Genomic DNA, 18,184 nt, shown 5'->3' with positions numbered 1-18,184 from the left:
TGATTGATAATCTAGATCGGGTGAGATGAATAAGGATCAAATTAATTTTCAAATTAAATTAAAATTAATTAAAATTAAATTTTGAATTTCAAATTAAATTAAAATTAATTAAAATTTAAATTTAAATTTCAAATTAAAATTAAATTTTGAATTAATTAAAAATTAAATTTCGAATTAAAACTAAATTATTTTTTTTAAAAAAAATTAATATTAAATTAACTTTAAAAATTATTTTAAAAATTAAATTAACTTTAAAAAATTATTTTAAAACAAAAATTAACTTTAAAAAATATTTTTAGATTTAACTTTAAAAATTTTATATTTAACTTAAAAATTTTATTCTAAACTTAAAAATTATTTTAAAATTATTTCCAAATTTTTTAAAAATCATTTTAAAAACTATTTTAAAAATCATTTTAAAAACTTTAAAAAATTCTTTTAAAAATTATTTTAAAACATTTAAAAAATTATTTTAAAAAAACTATTTTAAAAATCATTTTAAAAACTATAAAAAATTCTTTTAAAAATTATTTTAAAAAACTCTTTTAAAAATCATTTTAAAAACTTTAAAAAATTCTTTTAAAAAACTATTTTAAAAATCATTTTAAAAACATTAAAAAATTCTTTTAAAAATTATTTTAAAAATCATTTTAAAAACTTTAAAAAATTCTTTTAAAAATTCTTTTAAAAAACTATTTTAAAAATCATTTTAAAAACTTTTAAAAAAAATTCTTTTAAAAATTATTTTAAAACATTTTAAAAATTATTTTAAAAAAAACTATTTTAAAAATCATTTTAAAAACTTTAAAAAATTCTTTTAAAAATTATTTTAAAAATCATTTTAAAAACTTTAAAAAAAATTCTTTTAAAAATTATTTTAAAACATTTTAAAAATTATTTTAAAACATTTTAAAAATTATTTTAAAAAAAAACTATTTTAAAAATCATTTTAAAAACTTTAAAAAATTCTTTTAAAAATTATTTTAAAAAACTATTTTAAAAATCATTTTAAAAACTTTAAAAAAATTCTTTTAAAAATTCTTTTAAAACATTTTAAAAATTATTTAAAAAAAAAACTATTTTAAAAATCATTTTAAAAACTTTAAAAAAATTCTTTTAAAAATTATTTTAAAAAAGTATTTTAAAAATCATTTTAAAAACTTTAAAAAAAATTCTTTTAAAAATTCTTTTAAAACATTTTAAAAATTATTTTAAAAAACTCTTTTAAAAATCATTTTAAAAACTTTAAAAAATTCTTTTAAAAATTATTTTAAAACATTTTAAAAATTATTTTAAAAATCATTTTAAAAACTTTAAAAAATTCTTTTAAAAATTCTTTTAAAACCTTTTAAAAATTATTGTTATTTTAAAAATTATTTTAATTTAAAAATTATTTCAAAAATTATTTTAAAAACTTTTAAAAATCATTTAAAAACTATTTTAAAAATTATGTATCATTTTGAAAAATTCTTCTTATTTTTTCACTATAATAAAATTCTTTTAACTTAAAAAAAAATAGTAATAATAATAAATTATTTCTATAGACTATTTTCACTTTAAAAATTATTATTTTGACTTTAAACTCATTTTTAATCTTAAACATCATTTTAACCTTAAAATTATTTTTTAATTTAACTTAACTAAAAATTAGATCTTAAATTAAAACTCATTAAAACTTAATTTAAACGTTACTTTTCAACTTAATTTAGCCTAACTGAAACTTAAAAATTTAACTTAAACTTAAAACTTAAAGCTAAATTAATCACTGATATTAATTTTAATCTAAAATCAAAACTGAATTGAACGTATATTAATTGTCATTAAATAATTATAAAAATCATTTTAAAATGCTGTTAGAAATCCCTTGAAAATAATAATTATTATAATTCTTTTAAATTCATTTAAAACTTAGACACCTAACTTAAAAACTTAAATTCCGTTAACTTTAACTTTAAACTTAATTATGTAATTAATAAGTAGAACTTAACTATTTAAGTTTAACTTTATTTGAGAACTAAGCTTGATTTGATCAGAACCTAGGTTTAACCTTAGTAAAAATATTAAAATTACTCTAAGTCATTTTTCTTAATCAACCTTTAAAATATTAATTATTTTTATTAAAACATAATTAAAGTTTGACTTAAATTGAACCTTACTTAACCTTGTTTAATAACGAGTTTAACTTCAAATTACCACCAACTTTAAACTAAGTCAATCCAACTTAAAAGGAAGTAAATGAAAAGTTAAATTATAACTAACACCTTCATCAATTAATACAAAATTTAGATTATAGCAAAATTTAATCAATAAATTATTAATATTGATCAATTATTGATGATCCGGTAGTAAGAGCGGGCCCCCCCTTTTTTGCAAAGTCAACGCCAAGTGAAAGTCACCGGAGCAGCCGCCCATCCGAGGAGAGTGCGGTCCGACCGGACGGACGACCGTAGACGGCCGGCCCGACCGGGCTGCCGGCCGGCCGATGGAATCGAATACCCGGATGGGTCCGGCCGGCTCGCACTTATGGTTGGAGCTGACCTTTTGACCGGCCACAGTCATAAAGCGCCCCTGTTTATTAGTCTCCACAAAGCACAGGTAAACCACTGCGTATGTCCGGTCGGATGTTGAGGGAGCTGTCCGCTCGGACGACAAGTTTGGAGCAAGGAAAAAGACCCGAGGATTTCTCCTCTGACAACCGGTAGGTTTCACGTGTGTGTCATGCTCCAAATCTTGTGACAGGGGATTCTGCTGTCCCATCGAGGGCATGCTTTGACTGTAGCGATATGGGTCAGGTAAGTTTTCTGACAGCCACATACCTAGGAAAGGACAGGTAAGCTTTCTGACAGCCGCATACCTAGGAAAGGACAGAAGACACGTATGCACCTAGGTACGCGTGCCCAGACCCTTCATAGCTCTATATAAAGAACCTCAGGTTTCGCCGGTGAGGTACGTATTCTGAGATTTTGGAAGCCACTTTGTTCATCGTAGCTTACCTGACTTGAGCGTCGGAGGGCCGTCGCCGGGACACCCCTCCCGGCTCGGTTTTGCTGCAGGTTCACCGGAGCACTCGAGGATCCAGCAGGGAGCGCCGCATCCCCAGTATTCGAACAGGATCAATTTGGCGCCGTCTGTGGGAACGCTCCTGCATTCGAACAAGAACGATGGACGAGGCTGGACGACAACACACGGTGGCGCTTTCAACAGAAGAACTCGATGCTCTGGTCGAGATGAGGGCCGCCAAACTTATGGAGCAAAGACAAAAAGCATCAGCCGAGCGGCCGGAGCAACAAGCAACATCTGCGTCTGGTGGCCGGGCGGAAGCACCTCAAGCCACCGTCGCATTCCATCGGGCCTTATTTCACACCCCGGAAGCCGTACCAGCCCGAAGAGATAGAGGATCTTCTTCAGACGAAATGCCAAGGCGGGATGACAGGAAGGGGAAAGCTCCCCGAGCGGACTCCTCCCCCGAGCGGATCAATCGCCAATTTTTGGAGGCTATCCTACGAGACCCTAAGCACTCGTGCCTCCGAGCGATCGAGTACAATGGAACAACGGACCCGGATGATCATCCGGTAAGTTTGATAACTGACTCACGCCCATCGGTATCTGAGATGGAGTAAAGTGTCAGTCTTTCTTACCACCCTCTGGGATCGGCTCAGCGGTGGTTTGGAGGTTGCGGACGGATCCATCACCGCTTCAAGGACTTCGAACGGCCTTCCTCCACCACTCGCCGCAGTCGGCGTTATCGGAAGACAAGTGTCAACTTGTTCGCCATCAAGCAAGAGCCAAGAGAAGCGCTTCGAGCTTACATCGATTCAACCAAGTGGCGATGGATATCCCAACGGCCACCTCGAGACGATGATGAATGCCTTCACGCAAGGCCTTGTGGATGGGGACTTCTTCGGTCGCTCATCAAAGCCGCGAGATTATGATCACATCTTCAGACCCAGCGAATACATAAGCGTGGAAGAAGCGCAAGCCTTCGGAAAAAGGAAACCGTGCACACTGCTCATCGGCGGAAGCGACGCCGTGACCACCCAAAGGACCGAGGCGAAGCAATTCGATCTCCCACGCGGATTACGTACAAAGAAGTGGCTGCCGCCATTAAGCCAAAGAAGAGGTGGACCCTATGTTCTGCACCTTCCACAGACGGATCGCACAACACGAGGGATTGTCAAGTCTTCGTGGTCAATCCGTTCCAGGAAAGCCGAACGACGGTCTCCTCCCATCGACGGAGACAAAGGACCCATGAAGCCGACCGGACCCGCACCGAGGCGACATCAACAGACACCCGATCGGCACGGATCTCCGAGGCAGGAGCCGGGCGTCCAGAGAACGGTCGCGACCGTCCACTCGGGACGAGGACAACAGGAGAAATAATTTCCGGGGCGAGATCAACGTTATTGCTGGAGGGCCGACCGGAGGAGAATCCACCCGAGCCAGAAAGGCGGGCGTCGGTGCAGATCCACGGTCGGCTGTAGCCAAGAGCGGGCAAGTGGACCGGAAATCACTTTCGGTCCCGGAGACTTGGAAGGAGTAGAAGTGCCCCACGACGACGCTCTGTTCATTAAAGCGGTAATAGCAAATTATACTATTCACCGCATATTTGTTGACACAGGGAGCTCGGTCAACATCATATTCAAGAAGCGTTCGATCGGTTGCAAATTGATCGTGCTTATTGCCATGAGACCCGCTCTACGGGTTTACAACGAAGTTGACCGATCAGACGATCCTACTGGCTACCTCCGGGAGAGGAGCCGCTTAGGAGGACCAGGACAATAAACTTCGTGGTGGTCGACTCTCCCTCGTCCTACAACGTCATTTTGGGACGACCGGCGCTCGGCGAATTCCGAGCAGTTGTCTCAACTTTCCACTAGAAGATAAAGTTCCCCGTGGAGGACAAAGTAGGAGAAGTACGTGGAGATCAGCTAGCAGCTCGGCGGTGCTATATAGAGACGGTCCGAGCAGAGGCTTGTTCCGCTCGGAAGGCGCCCCGAATTGAGGTACACGCCATAACCGAGAAACCTCCTGCTTTAATTTACGATGAAAAGGAGGAAGTTCAGATCCATCCGACCCGATCGGAGGCCACGACTTTTATCGCTTCTGATCTGGAGGAGGAGCAGAAGGAGGAGCTGATCCAATGCCTCCAACGAAATCATGATGTTTTCGTCTGGTCGACACATGAGTTGCCCGGAATTTCGCCGAGCCTAGCGCAGCATGAGTTGCATGTCCGACCGGACGCTCGGCCAGTGAAGCAGAGAAAAAGGGACTTCAACGCCGAGCGGAGGAATATGGAGCTGGATATGGTTGACGAAGAGCGTGCCAAAGCATCCGTTCGGCTGATGGCGTACCGTCAACGGATGAAGCAAAACTACAACCGGCGCGTCATTCCCCGATCATTCCAGGTCGGCGACCTTGTCTGGAAGAAAGTCAGTCGGTGACGTCGGCAAGCTTGAAGCTCCGTGGGCGGGTCCTTCAAAATCATCGAAAAGCTCGCTCGGCGCGTATTATTTGGAAGATGAGGACGGTCGGCAGCTAGATAGGCCGTGAGCGAACCACCTCCAGCCTTATCAGGCGGGGTGAAAGGTGTGCCTATGTAAATCATCCTGTATGTCTTTCGTGAATACTTGAAATGCGAAATGAAAAGTCAAAAGAACGAATATAAGGCATCGTCATCAGGAAAGAAGGCCCCGGGAGGTAAAAGGTCGAACCGAAGGCGGTATCGAAGGCCCGTAACGTGCGGGCGGAGGAAATTAGTCGAGCCAAAGTGCTCGTGAGCGAGATCTGAGCCGTTCGGCTGCGTCGTTCTCCAAGTCGGGCGAAGGTGCGCTAAATACAAATTTATATACTTTTTGGTCGCCTATGTACTTGCGATGCGGGAAGTAGAAAGAGGAAAGCACATTGAGTATTCTCTGCTGAAAGGAAGGCCAAGGTCGCTCGACCGGGCAAGGAGTTAGCCTAAGCCGTCTAGCCCGGACGTTAAACCGTAGAGCCGCGCCGACATATCCGCGCCGACGAGCTCGTCGTTAAAGATCAAGAGAGAGCCGGCGTCTATAAACCCTCCGGCGGAAGACCGACGAGCTCCGTCGTTAAAGATCGAGAGCCGCGCCGACCGGCTATAAATATCCACGCCGACGAACTCCGTCGTTAAAGATCAAGAGACGAGCCGTCGTCTATAAACCCTCCGAGCGGAAGACCGAGAGCTCCGTCGTTAAAGATCGAGAGCCGCCGACCGGCTATAAATATCCGCGACGACGAGCTCCGTCGTTAAAGATCAAGAGCGAGCCGGCGTCTATAAACCCTCCGGCGGAAGACCGGCGAGCTCCGTCGTTAAAGATTGAGAGCCGCGCCAGCGGAATACGGACGAGCTCCGTCATTAAAGATCAAGAGACGAGGCGTCTATAAACCCTCCGGCGGAAGACCGGCGAGCTCCGTCGTTAAAGATCGAGGCTGCGCCGACCGGCTATAAATATCCGACGAGCTCCGTCGTTAAAGATCAAGAGACAAGTGGAGTCTATAAACCCTCCGAGAGCGGAAGACCGACGAGCTCGTCGTTAAAGATCGAGACCGCACCGACCGCTATAAATATCCGCCGACGAGCTCCGTCGTTAAAGATCAAGAGACGAGCCGGCGTCTATAAACCCTCCGCGCCGACGAGCTCGTCGTTAAAGATCGAGAGCAGCGCCGACCGACTATAAATATCCGCTACCGACGAGCTCCGTCATTAAAGATCAAGAGACCGGCGTCTATAAACCCTCCGGCGGAAGACCGACGAGCTCCGTCGTTAAAGATCGAGAGCGCCGGCTATAAATATCCGCGCCGACGAGCTCCGTCGTTAAAGATCAAGAGACGAGCTGGAGTCTATAAACCCTCCGAGCGGAAGACCGAGCTCCGTCGTTAAAGATCGAGAGCCGCTATAAATATCCGCACCGACGAGCTCCGTCGTTAAAGATCAAGAGGCGAGCGGCGTCTATAAACCCTCCGAGGCGGCGAGCTCCGTCGTTAAAGATCGAGAGCCGCGGCGACCGAGCTAAATATCCGGCGAGCTCCGTCGTTAAAGATCAAGAGACGAGCGGCGTCTATAAACCCTCCGAGCGGAAGACCGACGAGCTCCGTCGTTAAAGATCGAGAGCCGCGCCAACCGGCTATAAAAGCGCCGACGAGCTCCGTCATTAAAGATCAAGAGACGAGCCGATCTATAAACACTACGAGCGGAAGACCGAGAGCTCCGTCGTTAAAGATCGACGAGCCGGCCGACCGGCTATAAATATCCGCGCCGGCGAGCTCCGTCGTTAAAGATCAAGGCGAGCCGTCTATAAACCCTCGGCGGAAGACCGACGAGCTCCGTCGTTAAAGATCGAGAGCCAGGCCGACCGACTATAAATATCCGCCGACGAGCTCCGTCATTAAAGATCAAGAGCCGCGACTATAAACCCTCGAGCGGAAGACGAGCTCCGTCGTTAAAGATCGAGAGCCGCCCGGCTATAAATATCCGCGCCGAGCTCCGTCGTTAAAGATCAAGAGACAAGCTGGAGTCTATAAACCCCGAGCGGAAGACCGACGAGCTCCGTCGTTAAAGATCGAGCAGCTAAGGTATAAATATCCGCGCCGACGAGCTCCGTCGTTAAAGATCAAGAGGCGAGCAGGCGTCTATAAACCCTCCGAGCGGGAGACCGGCGAGCTCCGTCGTTAAAGATCGAGAGCGCGCCGACCGGCTATAAATATCCGCGCCGACGAGCTCCGTCGTTAAAGATCAAGAGAGGCAGGCGTCTATAAACCCTCCGAGCGGAAGACCGACGAGCTCCGTCGTTAAAGATCGAGAGCCCGACCGGCTATAAATATCCGCGACGAGCTCCGTCGTTAAAGATCAAGAGACGAGCCGGCGTCTAACCCTCCGAGCGAAGACCGGCGAGCTCCGTCGTTAAAGATCGAGAGCCGCACCGACCGACTATAAATATCCGCGGCGAGCTCCGTCATTAAAGATCAAGAGACGAGCGTCTATAAACCCTCCGGCGGAAGACCGACGAGCTCCGTCGTTAAAGATCGAGAGCCGCGCCGACCGGCTATAAATATCCGCGCACGAGCTCCGTCGTTAAAGATCAAGAGACGAGCCGGCGTCTATAAACCCTCCGGCGGAAGACCGACGAGCTCCGTCGTTAAAGATCGAGGCTGCGCCAGGCTATAAATACCGACGAGCTCCGTCGTTAAAGATCAAGAGGCGAGCCGGCGTCTATAAACCCTCCGAGCGGAAGACCGGCGAGCTCCGTCGTTAAAGATCGAGAGCCGCCGACCGACTATAAATATCCGCGCCGACGAGCTCCGTTAAAGATCAAGAGACAGGCCGGCGTCTATAAACCCTCCGGCGGAAGACCGACGAGCTCCGTCGTTAAAGATCGAGAGCCGCCGGCTATAAATATCCGCCGGCGAGCTGCGTGTTAAAGATCAAGAGGCGAGCCGGCGTCTATAAACTCCCGAGAGCGGGAGACCGGCGAGCTCCGTCGTTAAGATCGAGAGCCGCGCCGGCTATAAATATCCGCGCGACGAGCTCCGTCGTTAAAGATCAAGAGACGAGCCGGCGTCTATAAACGGCGGAGACCGACGAGCTCCGTCGTTAAAGATCGAGAAGCCGGCCGGCTATAAATATCCGCGCCGATGAGCTCCGTCGTTAAAGATCAAGAGACAGCAGGCGTCTATAAACCCTCGGAGGGGAGACCGAGCCAAGCGCTCGAAGATCGAGGCCGCGCCGACCGGCTATAAATATCCGCGGCGAGCTCCGTCGTTAAAGATCAAGAGACGGGCGGCGTCTATAAACCCTCCGGAAGACCGACGAGCTCAGTCGTTAAAGATCGAAAGCCTCGCCGACCGGCTATAAATATCCGTGCCGAGGAGCAAACATCAAGAGACGCGTCGGCGTCTAAAAATAATCCGAGATGAATATACAATTACCCGCATTACCCGCAGATAATGTTAGAACGACGCTAAGTTCCGCTCAGACTCGAGGTATAAAAGGTTCTGGTCGGCCTATAACGAGCGAGTCTTGCTAGCAACACAGAATGATATTCGGCCGCACGGAAGGGCTGGGGAAAACACTTGCAAGAATGCACCTCGAATGCCAAAGGGGTGATAGCGGACGAGCGGACAGCACAGGTATTAGCAAGTGGACAGTGCAATAAGATAGAGTACATGAAAGGAAAACATTTCATTAAAATTAAAAACCTTAGGCCGAGTGGCCTAAGTACAAAAAGATTCATGTTCAGCCGAGCGGCGAAATTACAAGAATTACTCGATGTAGTCGTAGAGGTCCCTCGGAATGTTGCTCAAGAGCTCCACTTGATCGCCGGCCGGAATATTGGTGGACTCCGGAAGAAGGCCCTTCGACTTCAGATAGGTCATAGTAGCCGTAATGGCCAAGTCAAAAGCCGAGTACATCCGCTCGCAAATTTTCTCCGAGAACTCGGGCGATGTGGCTGCAGAGCGGCGACTCGGCTCGGCTCGGCATCCGGTATTCTTTGAAGGTCGCCTTGGAGCTTGTGAGGGCCTCATTCAGACTTTCAATCTTCTCATCGGTCGGCGGCTGCCTTCTCCGGTCGGTGCTCAGTCGGCTCCTTTATCTTCACTCAGGGCCCGGGCCTCACGTTTTCTTCTCCGGATCGGAGATGGCCGTGTTCTTCAGTGGTGGCGAGTTATCTTCGTGTCAAGCGACTTGACTTGTCACTCGGACTCGGCTAGGGCGTGGGCCTGGTCACTGTTTTCTTCTGCTCGGCAGCCAGCAGAGTTTGAGCTTTCTTGACTCTTTTTGCGCTCGGAGTAGGAAGGGCCTTGGGAGCCGCTCGGACCGCTGCCGCCCTCGGTTGCCTTATCTCCTCGTCCGCCATAGCCAGGCGGCTGGAAACGCTATCTCTTCCACCCATCTCTGAAGCAAGACGCATTTGTTAAAAGCCGAGCGGAAATATTCGGACAAAACTTCAACAAACTTACCCCGTAGCCGCTTGCATGTGGTGTTGGCTAAGTTCGGAGAGGGATCATTGCTACTTGCGCCCGAGGTCGGCCCACATCTCGGCGAGGGGCCCTTTCAAAGTAATGGTGTGCTCGGGCGTTGGCGGTCGGCCGGTAGCAACTCTTGGTTGGAAGATGAAGAGTAACTCGTATTGTGCGGCCGTGACCAGGGATCGCCTGACCGGGATCGGAGTGGCGCAGAAAATCGCGAATGGATGGTCGAGCGTTGGACTGAACGGCGAGTAGTGGCCTCAGCCGGAGTAGGCAGCTCGTCCCAGTCAGAAGGAGTCCGATCGGACGAGATGGTCTCGGGCACTGGCGCCTTGCCTTTAGCAGTCGCAGCGGCCCGGTCGGGGGGTTGGACCGCGGAGGTAGCCGAGCGCAGCGGAGTCTCCGCCCGGCGCCTCTTCTGCAGTGGCTGTTCCTCCTCCCGAACGGATCCTTCCTCGGTGGTCGTTGGTTCCCTGGAGGGGGCAGCTCCGCTGGCCGCCTGCTTTTGAGAGGTCGGAGCGGCCGATTCAGCCTGGGTGCCGCTCTCTCCTTCGTGAGAACCGACCGGCTGAATGCCCAGCGCCTCCATTTCCTTGGCCACCGCGGCCTCCAGTGCCGCTGCCTTTCTCTTTAGAACGCCGGCCATCACCGAGTCCATGACGATTTCAGCTGCATGAAAAGAAGAAGAAATCAGTTAGCAATTAAAGCAAGTGCCCAAGCAAAATTCTTACCGAAGCCGGTCGGAAGTGGGGTCCGTATAGGACTCAGCCCAAAAATGTACATCACTCCCTCGTGAAGAAGTTTGTTGATGTCAAGCCGCAGACCGGCTAGTACATTTGCGGCGTGAAGATAATCCGGTCGGGTCTTAAATTTCTTCAACTCGGGAGGAGGAGGTAGACTGACCTGCCACTGGGTCGGAAAGTTTGGCTGACTGGGCATGCGGATGTAGAAATAATAGTCCTTCCAATGTTTATTGGAAGTGGGTAGTTTATTGAAGAAGACCAGACCGGGCCGAGCTTGGAACATAAAGGTGCCCGGCTCGGCTTGTTTAGGATAATAGAAATAAAAAAAGACCTCCGGGCGGAGGGGAATGTTGTGAATCTTAAACAAAACGACAACGCCGCAGAGGAGACGGAAGGTATTTGGTACTAAACTTCCGAGCGGCACGCCAAAATAATTACAGACATCTGCTATAAAGGGATGCACGGGAAACCGCAGACCGGCGGTAAATTGGTCGCGGAAGACACAGAAACCACCGCGCGGCGGTCTGTGTGGCCGAGCGGCGGGACCAGCTAGACGAACTTCGATATCCTCGGGTATTTCGAAATTGTCAGCCAAAATATCAAAATCCCGTTGTTCAAAACGGGACCGCATGGTAGTATACCATGGGCCTAGGGATTGTTCTTCGGGATGAGAGGAACTGGCCATGATCCGGATAGGAGAAATCACAAAAGGAAGTTCCAAAGACGAAGAAATGGAATTTCAAAGACTGGAGCTAGGGGAAGAAAGGCGAATTCGATACCGAAAAGGAAGGAAGAAAGCTCTAAAACCTTACTGAAGGGAGATGGATCGAGGAGAGGCGCCGGAGAGCGTCAGAGGGCAGCAACAAGATCGCCGGAGCTCCAAAGCGCAGAGAGCAGCAGTAGAGGTAATGGAGGCGTGTGAAGGTGAAAAGGAAACGAAGAATTTATAAGGTGAGGGCCGGGCGGCCTCCACCGTCGGATCCAGGTCACGGGAATCAAAGCACACATCTAGCCGTTTATTTCGAATTGCTTCGATCACATCACAATATCATGCAACTGCCTCCGTACTCTGGTGGCCTTGCTCCATGTGGCAGTCAATCATTCGGAGCATTTAATGAAGGTATGATCGGCCTTGATGGCGAAGATTGGCGCAGAACGCGAGGAGATCTGGTGAAGGCCATCGTTGATTCATTCAAGGATATTTCTACGGCTGACCGAGCGGAAAGTATTAGCATTGAGGAGCCGTTCGGCTAGACTCACAGTCCAGTCAGTCGGACTATTCGCCTCCTTCGACTAGACTTGAAGGGGAGGCAAGTGATCCGGTAGTAAGAGCGGGCCCCCCCTTTCTTGCAAAGTCAACGCCAAGTGAAAGTCACCGGAGCAGCCGCCCATCCGAGGAGAGTGCGGTCCGATCGGACGGACGACCGTAGACGGCCGGCCCGACCGGGCTGCCGACCGGCCGATGGAATCGAATACCCGGATGGGTTCGGCCGGCTCGCACTTATGGTTGGAGGACACCCTGTCAAATAGGGGTTCCGACGCTCAGTTAAAAAGGTCACGGACCGAGCTGACCTTTTGACCAGCCACAGTCATAAAGCGCCACTGTTTATTAGTCTCCACAAAGCACAGGTAAACCACTGCGTATGTCCGGTCGGATGTTGAGGGAGCTGTCCGCTCGAACGACAAGTTTGGAGTAAGGAAAAAGACCCGAGGATTTCTCCTCTGACAACCGGTAGGTTTCACGTGTGTGTCATGCTCCAAATCTTGTGACAGGGGATTTTGCTGTCCCATCGAGGGCATGCTTTGACTGTAGCGATATGGGTCAGGTAAGTTTTCTGACAGCCACATACCTAGGAAAGGACAGGTAAGCCTTCTGACAGCCGCATACCTAGGAAAGGACAGAAGACACGTATGCACCTAGGTACGCGTGCCTAGACCCTTCATAGCTCTATATAAAGAACCTCAGGTTTCGCCGGTGAGGTATGTATTCTGAGATTTTGGAAGCCACTTTGTTCATCGTAGCTTACCTGACTTGAGCGTCGGAGGGCTGTCGCCGGGACACCCCTCCCGGCTCGGTTTTGCTGCAGGTTCACCGGAGCACTCGAGGATCCAGCAGGGAGCGCCGCATCCCCAGCGTTCGTTGACTCTTGGTTCGAACAGGATCAATTGAATTAATAACAACTTATCTTACTTAACATTACACTAAAGGTTAATTTATTTCAACTTAATCTAACATTAATTACGGTTAGTCAAATTTAAATGAACAATTTTATAAAGATAATTATACAATCGTCTAAAACACTTAGGTACAAAAATATGTTACGGTTGTAAAATTTTATATTAAGGGGAAGTAATAAATAAGGAGGATTAATAAATTAAAGGAGTATCAAATTAAGGGGGAGGTTTATTTTTTAATTATCTCCTTAAGTGTTATTTTTTAATCTTCTCTTTAAAATCTCTCTAGAAAATTCTACCTCAATTTAAAAAAATATATATATATATATATCTACTTTGAATATTTTTAGCAAATATTTTCAAATTTTAAGTGTCAAGTTCAGGGGGAGAAATTAATTAAAATTTTTTTTAATCTATTTTAAAACTAATTTATTCTTTGAAAACTATTTTTCAAAAAAAAAAAGTTAAATTTATCTGAGTGTTTGCAAAATTGGAAGTTGAATCCCACCTAATTTTTTAGGTTGATTATTGCAAATTTAAACTTATTCAGTTTTTTAACATATGCTAGAAAATTAAACCTTCCAAATTTAGCTTTTATCAAATTAGCCTTAAAAATTTATTTTGACAAATTTAATCTTACTTGTTTAATTTTTACTTTGTTTTGAAAAAGTTAAAAAAATTTTTACCTTTTTGAAAAGTAAATGTTACTTAAACTTGAAAAGAAAATTTGATAATCCTGATTTAAAATTTTTTTTACACGTTTGAAAAGTTAAACTCGAGTAACTTTAATTTTATACTTTTCAAAATTCAACGTGTCTCCCCCAAGTCAACTTGATTTTTTTTCCTTGGATTTAAAAATTGTACTTGAATTTTGAACCAAACTCAGATATTCTTTTCAAGATTAACTGTGATTATTTTTTACAGTAACTCTACACTATGATTGTTTACCCTTGCTTATTTTTTTGATGAATGCCAAAGGGGGAGGGTTAGGTGGTTAAGTTAGATAAACCAAATTGAAAACACTAAAACTAACTTTAAAACCGATGTACCTATTTTTTTGCGTTCTTTCACTAACTTAACCAGGTTGTCATTCCATCAAAAAGGGGGAGATTGTTGGTGCGGGTAGCACTAACGGTCTAACCTAGGTTTTGATGAATGAAAAATAGGTTAAGTTAGTTTTGTTGTTGTCTAACACTTTGATCGAGTGTGCAGGAGAAGTCCAGACAGGTCGACGGATGGGTAAGAAGGGTGGCCGTTACACAAGCGGGTCGACGGGCTGACCGGACGCTTGGCGAGAAGTCCAGCTAGGTCGACGGGCTGACCGGATAGCTGGCGAGAAGTCCAGACGGGTCGAAGGGCTGACCGGACGTCTGGCAGGTAAGTAAGGTAAGTCACTGGAGGGGAGTGACTGTGAGGACGTGTTCCCTGGAAGGGAACATTAGGCGTCGATCCGGCTTAGATCCATTTCGGATATCTAAGTCGAGATCGTGACTAGATTCCGGTCTCGAAAAGACGGAATCTAACTCATACTCCTTTTTGCTAATTCATGCTCACTTTGCTTTTGCTAACAATCTGTGTTGCAGGGTAAATTTGCCTCCGGACTAACATTTGTCTTGCAGGACGGATTCTGCGGGAAAACAGGTCCGGCGCGAGGATGAGCGCGGAGGGGAATTTCATCCTGATTGCACGTCGCCACGTGGAGCTCGCTGGTTGGAGAAGCCCCAGGTAGGAGCTTCAAAAAGCAAGCATCTAAGAAAAGAAAAGTCTTCTGCTCTGCTCTTGCGACGCTAACAAAGCTCCGACACTACGCTCCTTTCTTGTCTTTATTGTCGGTATTTGCTTTTCATTTTCATTAGCATTCATTGTACTGTTTTTTGTAATCATTATTTCGAACTGCTAGTGAATTGCCCAACGAAAGTACTCACGGAGTACGGGCCTTCGAGTAGGAGTCGTCACAGGCTCCGAACGAAGTAAAAAACACTGTGTCTACTTTACTTTTCCGCTGCGCTTATACTCGATATTTTCGAATCGATATTCACCCCCTCTATCGAATCTAACGGTCCTACACAAACTTATAGCCTTCAGCAGTTAGGACAATGTCCAAGTTAGCATTATTGATTCCAAATTCAACTTATCTGTTCTTAGAGGTTTAGAATTGGATCACAAACGATGCTTAACATTATTGATCCAAATCCACCCATGTTACAAATTCAATTAAATATTAATTTCAGAGATTGGCTTCCAGGTTAAACATGGCGAGGCACTAGGCCTTCTTGGGTATGGGAGCATCCACCACTTCCTAGATAAAGCCTTTCAACGAAATTCAATATTTAATTTCCTTATAGTAACCCTAGGTTTAACCATTAAGAACAATTGAATCATAAGATCAAAAAACCAAAGAAACAAAAAATTAAATTGTAAATTCGAAACCTAGAATCGTAAGCCTCTTGTGTTTGGTATTTCAAAATCTATATAAAGAAAACTAGTATGATGCGGAATAAAACTACTAGCTATATCTTTCTTTGTAAGCAACAACCTCTTGATTTTCTATTGTATTCCTCTTCTTTTCTTGGACGTCGTGTGAGCGACGATCTACCAAGAAGAAAACCACCAAAGCCTTCCTTGCTTCCAAGTTTCGGCCACCACCACAATGCTCCAAGGGATGCTAGAAAACAATGCCTCCTTCCTCTACTTCTTCACCTCCAAGCTACCAGCCACCAAGTGCTCCACAAAGGAAGATGCCGCCGGCCACAATAAAGAAGAGAAAGAGAAGAGGTAGGGCCAACCACCAAGGATGGAGGAGAGGAACAATAGAATAGGTTGTGTGTCTCATGAAGACACCCTCTCCCCCTCTTTTATATTCCTTGGTGAATCCAAAAAAGGAAAGTTTTATAACAAAAATAAAACTTCCTTTAATTACTCTATATTGGCCGGCCACCTCTTGTAAAACCAAACAAGGAAAGATTTTAAACAAAAATTAAAATCTCTCTTTTATAAATCCCTTTTGTGGTTGGCTATAAAAGGAACATTTTATAAATTAAAATCTCTCTCCTTTAAATCCTTTTATAAATATCTATAAAAGATAAGAGATAAAAATAAAATTCCTTTTATATCATGGTTACAAAAAGGAAAGTTTTGTCAAAAAATTAAAATCTTTCTTTCACATTTTAGATAAGTACAAATAAGGAAAGACATCTAATCCCTCTTTTAATCCTTTGTAGAAAATCTATAAAAGAAAATATTTTAAAATTTAAAGCTCTCTTTTAAAACCATGTGGATGAAAACATAAAAGGAAAGATTTTATCAAAAGTTTATTTTTAATAAAATCCCTATTCCCTTTTCACACTTGGCCGACCCCTTGCTTGGGCACCAAGCAAGGCTTGGCTGGCCCTAGCTCAAGCACCAAGCTTGGCTTGGCCGACCCCTTGCTTGGGCTCCAAGCAAGGATAGGGGCTGGCCCCTAGCATGGGTTAAGAGGCTAGGCTTTGGGTGGATATATGGCTATAAATAAGAGGCTACAATATGGACCGAGAGGAATTGGTTATGGTCTTCCGATGAATTTGAGCTTCCCGTGTTCGCCCCGAACACCCAACTCAAGTTCATCAATAATAACTCATACCACTGAAGAGCTATTATTGAACTACTGCACCAATCTCAAATTACATTTTGGGCTCCTTCTTATCATGAGTGTGTTAATCTCCCTGTGTTTAAGATATAGAATGCCCACTAATTAAATGAGTTACTGACAACTCACTTAATTAATATCTAGCTCCAAGAGTAGTACCACTCAACCTTATCATCATGTCGGACTAAGTCCATCTGAGGGTTTATATGAAAATCCTTATGAGCTCCTCTTGAGGACATTATCAACCTAGATTCCTAGGACACAATTTTCTTCTATAATCAACAACACACATTATAAATAATATCATTTCCCAACTTATCGGGCCTCTTGATTTAACGAGCTAAATCTCACCCATTGATAAGTCAAAGAAATAAATACTAAGTACACGTGTTTGTTATTATATCGGGATTAAGAGCAGACACTTGCATAATAACAAAGGTCTTGTTCTTTTATATAGTCAGTATAAAAAGAACTTACCTTAAATGGTCCTGCTCAATATACTCTTAGTGTACTAGTGTAATTTTATAGCCAAGATAAACTAATACCAAATTACACTGCGACTATTCCAATGGTTTGTTCCTATCTATCTTAGTTGTGAGTAATTGTTTATAATTTATAAAGAATTGATAACATGATCTTCTGGGTGTGACACCGCACACCACGTTATTTACAATATAAATTAATTGAACAACTACACTTAGCATATAAATGTAGACATTTGACCAATGTGATTCTTTATTTCAAAATAAATGTTTACAAAAAGCTAGGCTTTTAGTATACACTCTGATCCTATCCGAAAGCTGAATCAACGGACGCTGGGCACGTGGCGCTCTCCGGGTCGCTGACGTAGATCGTCAGCTAATCGTATGCACCTCCGACGAACCTACACAGAAGTCGGGCCAGGAAGGGGTTCCCGGCGGCGATCCTCCGACGCTCAAGTCAGGCAAGCTAATAGTGAAGAAGTTGCAAAAATTGTATCATGCGTACCTCCGGCGAAGGATGAGGGCCTTTATATAGGGCAGTCGAGAAGCGAATGCACACATACAGAGGTGTACACGTGTCCTCAGCCCATACCCCAGTAAGGGCCTGTCAGTGAGCTTACCTGACCCCATATTGCTATAGTCCAAGCATGTCTTCGATGGGACAGCGAAACCCCCTGTCGTAAGATTTGGACAATGGCCTAAACGTAGAACATGCCCGCTGTCAGAAAAAGATGTCCCTTGTCCTTTTCCCCTTGCTTCCGGCCGGGCGTCCGGCCGGCCCGCCTCCGGGCGTCCGACCGGCTAGCCTCTGACTTACGTCCGTCCGGGCACATATAGTGGTCTACTTGGAATATTCTCGGTGATGTGCTTTGTGGAGACTGTTAGCAGTATGCTACCTCATGTTTCGGCCGAGCGTGCCCTCCGCTCGGCCCTACGATCCTGTACCATGAGCGCCGGGGCCCAGCCTCCTGCTGGGGCGCCTTCTGCCATCAGTTAGACACCGGTCAGCCGGCCGGACGTTCGCCCCATCCATCTCCGGTCGGCCACCTGGCCCTTTGACTTCCACGTGGCGTTGACTCCCCATGACATAAATAATTTTTTATTAAGTTGGTCTCCTAGCAACTGACTCTGATACCAATTGTTGGTCTCCTAGCAACTAGCTAGAGGGGGGT

Source organism: Zingiber officinale, chromosome 4A, assembly GCF_018446385.1.
Source record: "Zingiber officinale cultivar Zhangliang chromosome 4A, Zo_v1.1, whole genome shotgun sequence".
Taxonomy (NCBI): Eukaryota; Viridiplantae; Streptophyta; class Magnoliopsida; order Zingiberales; family Zingiberaceae; genus Zingiber; species Zingiber officinale.
Note: the sequence above shows the minus strand (reverse complement) of the source record.